Raw genomic sequence first — 7,456 nt, 5'->3', positions numbered from 1 at the left:
CTGCGCCGCCGGGGAGCGGGGTCACGGCGCTGGTGCGCAGGCGCAGGCCGCCGCGCGCCCGGCCGGCCTTAAAGGGGCCGACGCAGGGGACGGGCCGCGCGCGGAGGCGGGAGGGAAGGGAAGCGGTGGGGGAGGGCGGGAGGGAGAGCAAAGGGAGGGGAAAAAATTAGAGAAAAGAAAAGAAACGGGGGAGAAAAAGAAAAAAAGGAGACTCTCGCCCACTTCTTCCCGCTCCGGCGAAGGAGAGAGCGCTAAGTCCCGCCCCCGCTTCAAACACATTTCCGGATCCGCGCGCGCCCTCACCTGCCCCAGCGTGCGGGCCGAGCTGCGAGGGAGAGGGCGCGCGAACTACGGCTCCCGGCATGCAGCGCGCGGCCCGCCGGCTCCAGCATGCTCCGCGCAGCGGCCTGCGCGCAGTCGCGGGAGGCGGGGGCCGCGGGCGGGAGAGCGTGGTGCATGCTGGGCAGTGTAGTCCGCCTCCTGTCAGCGGCCGCCGGCGGCGCGGGAGGTGTGGCGGCGCGGGTGGGAGCTCCCAGTCAGGGCTCTAGGCTGGGGCTGGGCCGCTCTTCACCCCGGAGCCGGCTGGGTCGCACTCTTAAGGGTCACAGGCCGCCGTGGGAATGCAGCCAGACCCGGTTCTGCTTCTGAACTGGCAAACCCGTAACGGGATATCCCTTCTGGGACCGCGCCAGGCGTGTACTTATCCCAGATATTTTCCAGAAGCACCGCAGGACTGACAAGGCCTAAGGGCTGAAGTGTCACTATGAGCGTGCGTGCATCTCCCCATGGAAAGGGTTCGCAGGCATGCTTCCCACCAGCCTTCCCACCATGCTTCCCACGCTGCAGAATACAGCTACCTCCTCTGCCTCTTGCCCCCATGCTAAGGGGAGAGGAGATGCTACAGGCAGCCCTGGAAATGCATCGCTCTGCTTCAGCATCTCCATACCTGTTAGCAAATACACCAAATCCTTGGGCCTCATTGGCACTCGCAGCGTTCCTGGTGTCTGAGCCTGGAGCTCAGAGCAACAGGCACAGAGACAAGCGCCTTCACAACAAGTCCTTTCCAGACAGTTGAGTGTGTTTTGCTTGCTAGCAGCAAGAATACTGGGAGGGAAAAGCCTTTGTGGACAGGAAAGCCTGACAGTGTACAGTCTACAGGCAGTCTCTAAAGGGCAGGTTCTTGCAAATGTGAGCCCCAACTGTTCTTTGTATACGGACAAGCAGCCTTAATTCTGTTGTTGCCTAATGTCTAAATCATCTACGTCTATATAATATTCTTTTATTGTTGTTATGTGACTATAATAAAGCTATGTAATAAAAARTGATTCATTTCTGCCTACTATTCCATCCTTTACAAGACAGCGCAATTATCATCGGAGAGACTAGTAGTACTCTCTGCTACATATATTGCTTCTATTTGCTTTTTCTTAATCTAAAATAAAAATAGTCATCACTGAAAAATATGTCCTTTGCATATAAAAATCGAAATTTATACAACCAACAACCACTGATGAAGGTAATGGAACTCAGCAGACCTTGCTGTAGAGCTCAGCCAGGAACCTGACTTGCAGCATTTCTCTCCAACTCTCATTTGACCAAGATTTTTGACTCCCATCCAATTTTCCTTCTTTTAGAGGGTAGAGTGATGCTCAGGGAGAGCAGGCTGAGGCCTACCTCAGGGGACCACTCCCTTCAAGAACGTAAAGGAAACCACAGCCTCAAAGAACAAAATTATTCAAGAATTTCCATATTTTTAAAACCTCTGTAGACTTCTGAGTTTAGCAAAACCCTAGACTCAGATAATCATGCTAGCCAGGAAAAGACTAAAACAGAATCACAGAACAGTTGAATGGGAAGAGACCTCAGGAGATCATCTAATCTACCCACCTGCTCAAAGCAGGGTCACCTAGTTGGTTGCTTAGATGTGTCTAGTTCTGTTTTGAATATCTCCAAGGATGACACTCTATAACCTTTCTGGGCAATGGGTTCTAATGTTTGAGCACCTTTATAGRATAAAAGCTTTTTCTTATGTTGAACTGGATTTTTTCTATGACAATTTGTGCCCATTGCCTGAGAATTTGTGCCYATTGCCATCACTGAGAAGAGTCTGGCTCCATCTTCTTTGCACCACCCTCATCAGGTATTTATATACACTGATAAGATCCTCCTGAGCCTTCTTTTCTCCAGGCTGAACAGCCCCAGCTCTCTCAGCCTCTCCTCGTATGTCAGATGCTCCAAGCCCTTAATCATCTTCATGACCTTTTGCTGGATTCACTCTAATAGGTCCCTGTCTCTGCTGTATTGGGGAGCCCAGAACTGAACCCAGCACTTCAGATGTGGCCTCACCTGTGCTGAGTAAAGGGGAAGGATCACTTCCCTCAACATGCTGATGATGCTCTGTCTAACGCGGCCTAAGAGGCTGTTGGCCTTTTTAGCTGTAAGGAYGTATTGCAAGCTCATGGTTAACTTGTTCACTGGTTCCCCCAGGTCCTTCTCCACAAAGTAGCTTTTTAGCTGGTTGGCCCCCAGCCTGTACTGGTGCAGGGACTTACTCCTCCCAGGCTCAGGACTTGGCATGTCCCTTTGTTGAACTCAATGAGGTTCCTGTTGGCCCATTTCTCCAAGCCTGTCGAGGTCCCTCTGAACGGCAGCACAACGTCTGGTGTATCAGCTACTCCTCCTAATTTGTATCTTCTGCAGATTTGCTGAGGGTGCACTCTGCCCCATCAGCCAGGACTTTAATGAGGATGTTAGTATTGACCTCAGTACCGAACGCTGTGGTACAGCATTAGTGACTGTGTAACTAGTGACTGGACCCTCCTAGCCTAATGTGAAGCTTCATTACCATATGACTTCACCTTCATATGGTAATATTTTTTTCCATTTCTGCCACAGGAAACAACATCTTTAAGGAAACCTGAAGAGAATATGAAAATTATCTCCAGATTCTCTGAGCATAATCTTGCCCTGCGTTTGAAGATTACCTCAGATAAGCAATCTSTATTTGTCAGAACTGAATGTCCCCTTATTGTATGGGGTGATGATAACCCTTGGTATCAGAGCAGAATCACATGATAAAAATGAGGCCTCATTTGCCCTAAAAATATGAAACTGTAGTCACTCTGACATGATTTTGCCTGCTAATCTCCCTCACCTAATACTTGTTCTTATATCTAAAGTCACACAGCTTTCTGAACAACTGCCATTTTTTTGAAAGCTGACCTACCATACAGCTATTTTATATTTCAACATCATATCTATCCAATCWGACCTCCTTGGATGCACAAGGATAAATAATATTTGATCCCTCTCTGACAGGTTTGATGTATGTAAGAATTCAGTAACTTTGAAGCCTATTATGCATGGCCACACAGGCTAGAACTGGCAATGTTAATTCAYGGGGAGGGGATGAAGTAAGAAGACCTCATCTTACCAACACTGCTACGTAAGTCTTTATCTCTGGAACAGAGCAAGGGTGTGCTGCAGCTTCAACAATGATGTCGGTCTCAGGAACCCTCTGCAGCCTCTCCTTCCACAAAAACTATTTTGTGATTTTCTCTGCACCTGTAACTGTGCAAACAAAAATTTCGCTTGAAGAGCAAAAACCAAAACCTACTTAATAACTATAATTGTTTCTGCACTGACACAAAATTTTACAAAATAATTGCACTAATCAATCCTAGATAGGTGTGAGGGAAAATCCCTGAGAGGGTGTGTGATGAGAACATTAGCAGAAGAATCTGTAATTCTCTTAAGTATAATCGTAAGGAATATACTGTGTTAAAATACTTGACTTCATGTCTGGTATATACCAGATGGCTTACATCAAGAGACAGATGTTTTCCCCAGTCTTCCCTTCAAAAGGACATTGGAAGAATTTAACCATGCCTATGTATTTAACTATATAGCATGAACAAAAGCATATGCTGTAGATATCACCTTAATAATACTGTGGAATGAAAGCACTGAGGTGGTGGATATAATCTCATGGAGAAGCATTTCTTGAAAATGAAGATTTTTTAAAATATATGCATTAGGTATGGTRGACTTCTAAGAAGGTAAAGGAGATATCTTGCAGTTTATTTGGTTAAGTTTTAAACAGGCTTAGCTAAACTTCTCTTAAATTAAAACTTAGGTTATACTACTTTGGATAATCTAGCTTTAATGAAAACTTGAAATGCATTGCGTAAAGTACCTTGAAGGTGGCTTRGCCAGCTGCTTTCTTACCCAGACTGATGACTTTGATGCTGTAAGCCTGTCACAGCATGTTTACACCACGCTAATACTTGTACCATGCTAATTTTGGGGAGGCTACAGAGCACAGGAAGCCAACCTCCCAGAGTGTACAAACRGCCTACCAAAATCTGCAAATGGGCAAGAGTCACAAGGCACACGCTATATTCTTTGTGGCTCCCAGGAGAGCTGGGGGTGAAGAAGGGGGTTGCAGACAGGACAGGACAGAGGCTCGATTTGAGGATGCTCCTCCACCCAAGGCCTGGGTGTGAAGCAGCAATGCTGGTGGCTGAGCGCAATGTCACTCCCAGCTCCCCTCTGTAGTTGGGGCCATGAATGAAGCAGCAGCCCTGGTGTTACACTGGGGGTCTACTTGCTCTTTGCCAATTGCATGATGTAATCTTATCACAAGGGCCGTATCTGAACTTTCTGTGAACCACACAAAAGTTGCTCAAGAGTCACAGATCCCTATRGCATGGAGTTTCTAGTTATTTAGATGTAATTCCTACATGCCAGCGCCCTCCAAGGGAATGTTACATTTAAATATTTCAACGAAATACGGAGACATTCACAAGCCCTCACAGCTCTTCCACGCTGTATATGCCCAGGCACTTCAATGGATGCACTTTGAGCCTTGGTGACACCCTTCATCTGGGCAAGTGGCATGAACGCATCTCATGAGCATTTCCAGTAGGAAGGGGAACTTCACCCTCTTCAAAAGTCTGCAGGACTTACCAGCAGAAGCTGGAACCGCTTTTGCTTTATGTGAGCACCCTGTGTAAAAGAGGTTTGGGTAGTTTCCACTGTGGCAATCCTTTCCTCTTTCTAGATTCTTGACTTCTCAGCCAAGGACCTTCTGCCAGTTTCTGCTGGCTTTTACAGATGCAACTCAGGGAATGAATTTAACACATGGAATACAATAAAATGTACATCTGGGGCTTAATCCCACTAACACTGAACTATCACAAATATTGTTAATTGCCTTCAAAAGGTGACATTGCAAATTCTTAGCATCAAAATAATGAATTATCAGAAGCTTAAATGTGTGCTGTCCCCACCATTTATATCATTTGGGTTTTTTTTTGTGTGTGTTTGGAAATTAAATCTTCATGCTCTATTAGCACTGGATCTTTTTTTTTTTTCTGGCAAATATCTTTGGCAAAATGCTATGGTCTTCAATGGAAATATAGCAGAGACAAATTTAGCTTCTCAATTTTTGTTTTTCTTGGGCAACCTGAAAGAAAAGGATGTAAAAAAGAAATTTTCTGTGAAAGTTAGTTACATTTTCCCCATTACTAATCTATGATGGGGTTATTTTTACATTGCAGGATCTACACAATATATTTGCAGCAGTTCAAATATTTTTGTGTAGACATTTTTCTGTATATCAGTATACAAACTGGCTCACGCCAATTCATCTTTACAAGAGATTAATACATACACACCTACGTGAGTGTGACGCCCCCTACATACCCCAGCATAGACACACGCTTTTAGTCCTGTCCTTGAAAACCCTGCAGGGAGTTGTTCTTACTCATAAAGTAAATCATTATTTACTTTGTTGGGGCTACTCCCATGATGCCTGGAGAGTCAGGCTTCACATCTTGAAGCTCACATATTTTTGAAGTGCACGATTCAGAAGCACGAATTCCCCAACTTCTCCCTTTCTGTAGCAGGGATACATATGGCTAGCATCCCTTCGCTCCACTGCAGAAGGAAAATTTGTCTCAGTGTGCTCACCATTCGCTTAGGAGAAGAAACAGTAGAAGCTAATGACAGAGACTCCTGTACCATCACAGCACAAGTTCTCTGAAGTTCTAGACGGRGTTGTTCACCAGAAAGGACAGTCTGCAAAAGGATAAAACATACTTAGCTTTGCCAGTGCTTGCAATTCTAGCAGGCATGATGCAGAAAGCCCGCCCTGCTAACACTGCATCTATTGCACTAGGTCCAAGACGGCTGAGCTGATAGTGACCTGCCAGTGGGCTGTCAACATGTCTCCTTACACGGAGGACACTTGTAAAATTCATGCCATTTTCGGCAAGAGCGAGACATAGTTGTAAATTGTTTCGTAAGTGGAGAAACCTAAGGAGAAGGTCTTCATGACTTTGGCATGCTTTGACCAACACCGATGCTGTCTGGAGAGGCAAAATTGCCAGAAAAGTATGGGAATTTTTATAATTGAAGCCATTTGTTCCTCTTGGCTGCAAAACTTCATAATARTGATTTTCCACCTGTGGCCTGCAGACCCTTGGGAACTGATGGAGCTCACTGATGGTGATTAGGAAAGGCACTTTGCTATCTAGCAGTCTCCAGATGTGATWTTTTTTAAGGGGCACCCACCTCCACTGGAAGATGTATAGCAAGGARCTAAAAAGCTAAAAAGCCCTGCCATAGCCAGAAGCGTGCTCTTCTTATTAGACTTGTATGAAGCGTTTATTCAGACCAAAAAAAACTCTTACCCTTCCCTTTGCTTTTTAATCCAGTGCCACCRGTCTCCAGTCCAGGAAAACAAATCCCTGGCTTTGAAGGCGCTTGTGGGACAGCCAGATGGCAGCAGCGCAGCTAGCTGGAGAGTGACCCGCGCTGCTGGCTGCTCCCACGAGGTGGCACAGCCGGATTGCTTTCAGACACTGCCGTAACCTATTTGTCTATGGTTTCTTTCGTACAAAATGCCACTAAATGGCCCATAAAGAGAAACAAGGCTGAAGATACTGAGTATAACACTTATTTAAACGGGGAAAAAAACTTATTTAGAGCAACGGGGGGAAAAACCCACTCAGCTGGGGGGGAGATTAGAAGTGTGATGTGTGATCTGCACCGGAACAGGTAAAATTTGACAGGTAGGACTCAAATCAGCTCAGAAGAGGCCTGCAGGTAATACCTTCTTACTTGTGGCGCATTAAGCAAAGTTCACAAAGCCAAGCAGAAATGAAGTGGAAAGTAGATGAAACAGCTGCGCTCAGTGATCTTTAATCAAAGAGAAAAATCATAGCTCTGCAAAGAAGATAAGCCAAATCAAAAGTGATCAAGAAACGAGGGCAGATGGAGGTAATAATAAAAAATCATTTGGTCTAGTGCCTTGCAGAGGGAAGAAGTGCCTGCTGACAGAATAGCCATTAGCAGCTGTGAATGGCATGAGGCAAGCACCTTTTTTCTTTCTTTCTTTTTTTTTTTTTTTTTATAATCAAAGCAGGGATGAAAACAAGTACTTCTGAAGCAG

The sequence above is a fragment of the Rhea americana genome, unplaced genomic scaffold (assembly GCF_003343005.1).
Source record: "Rhea americana isolate MKP2758 unplaced genomic scaffold, rheAme1 scaffold_31, whole genome shotgun sequence".
Lineage (NCBI taxonomy): Eukaryota > Metazoa > Chordata > Aves > Rheiformes > Rheidae > Rhea > Rhea americana.
The sequence above is the reverse complement of the archived record's forward strand: the minus strand, read 5'-3'. Positions refer to the sequence as shown.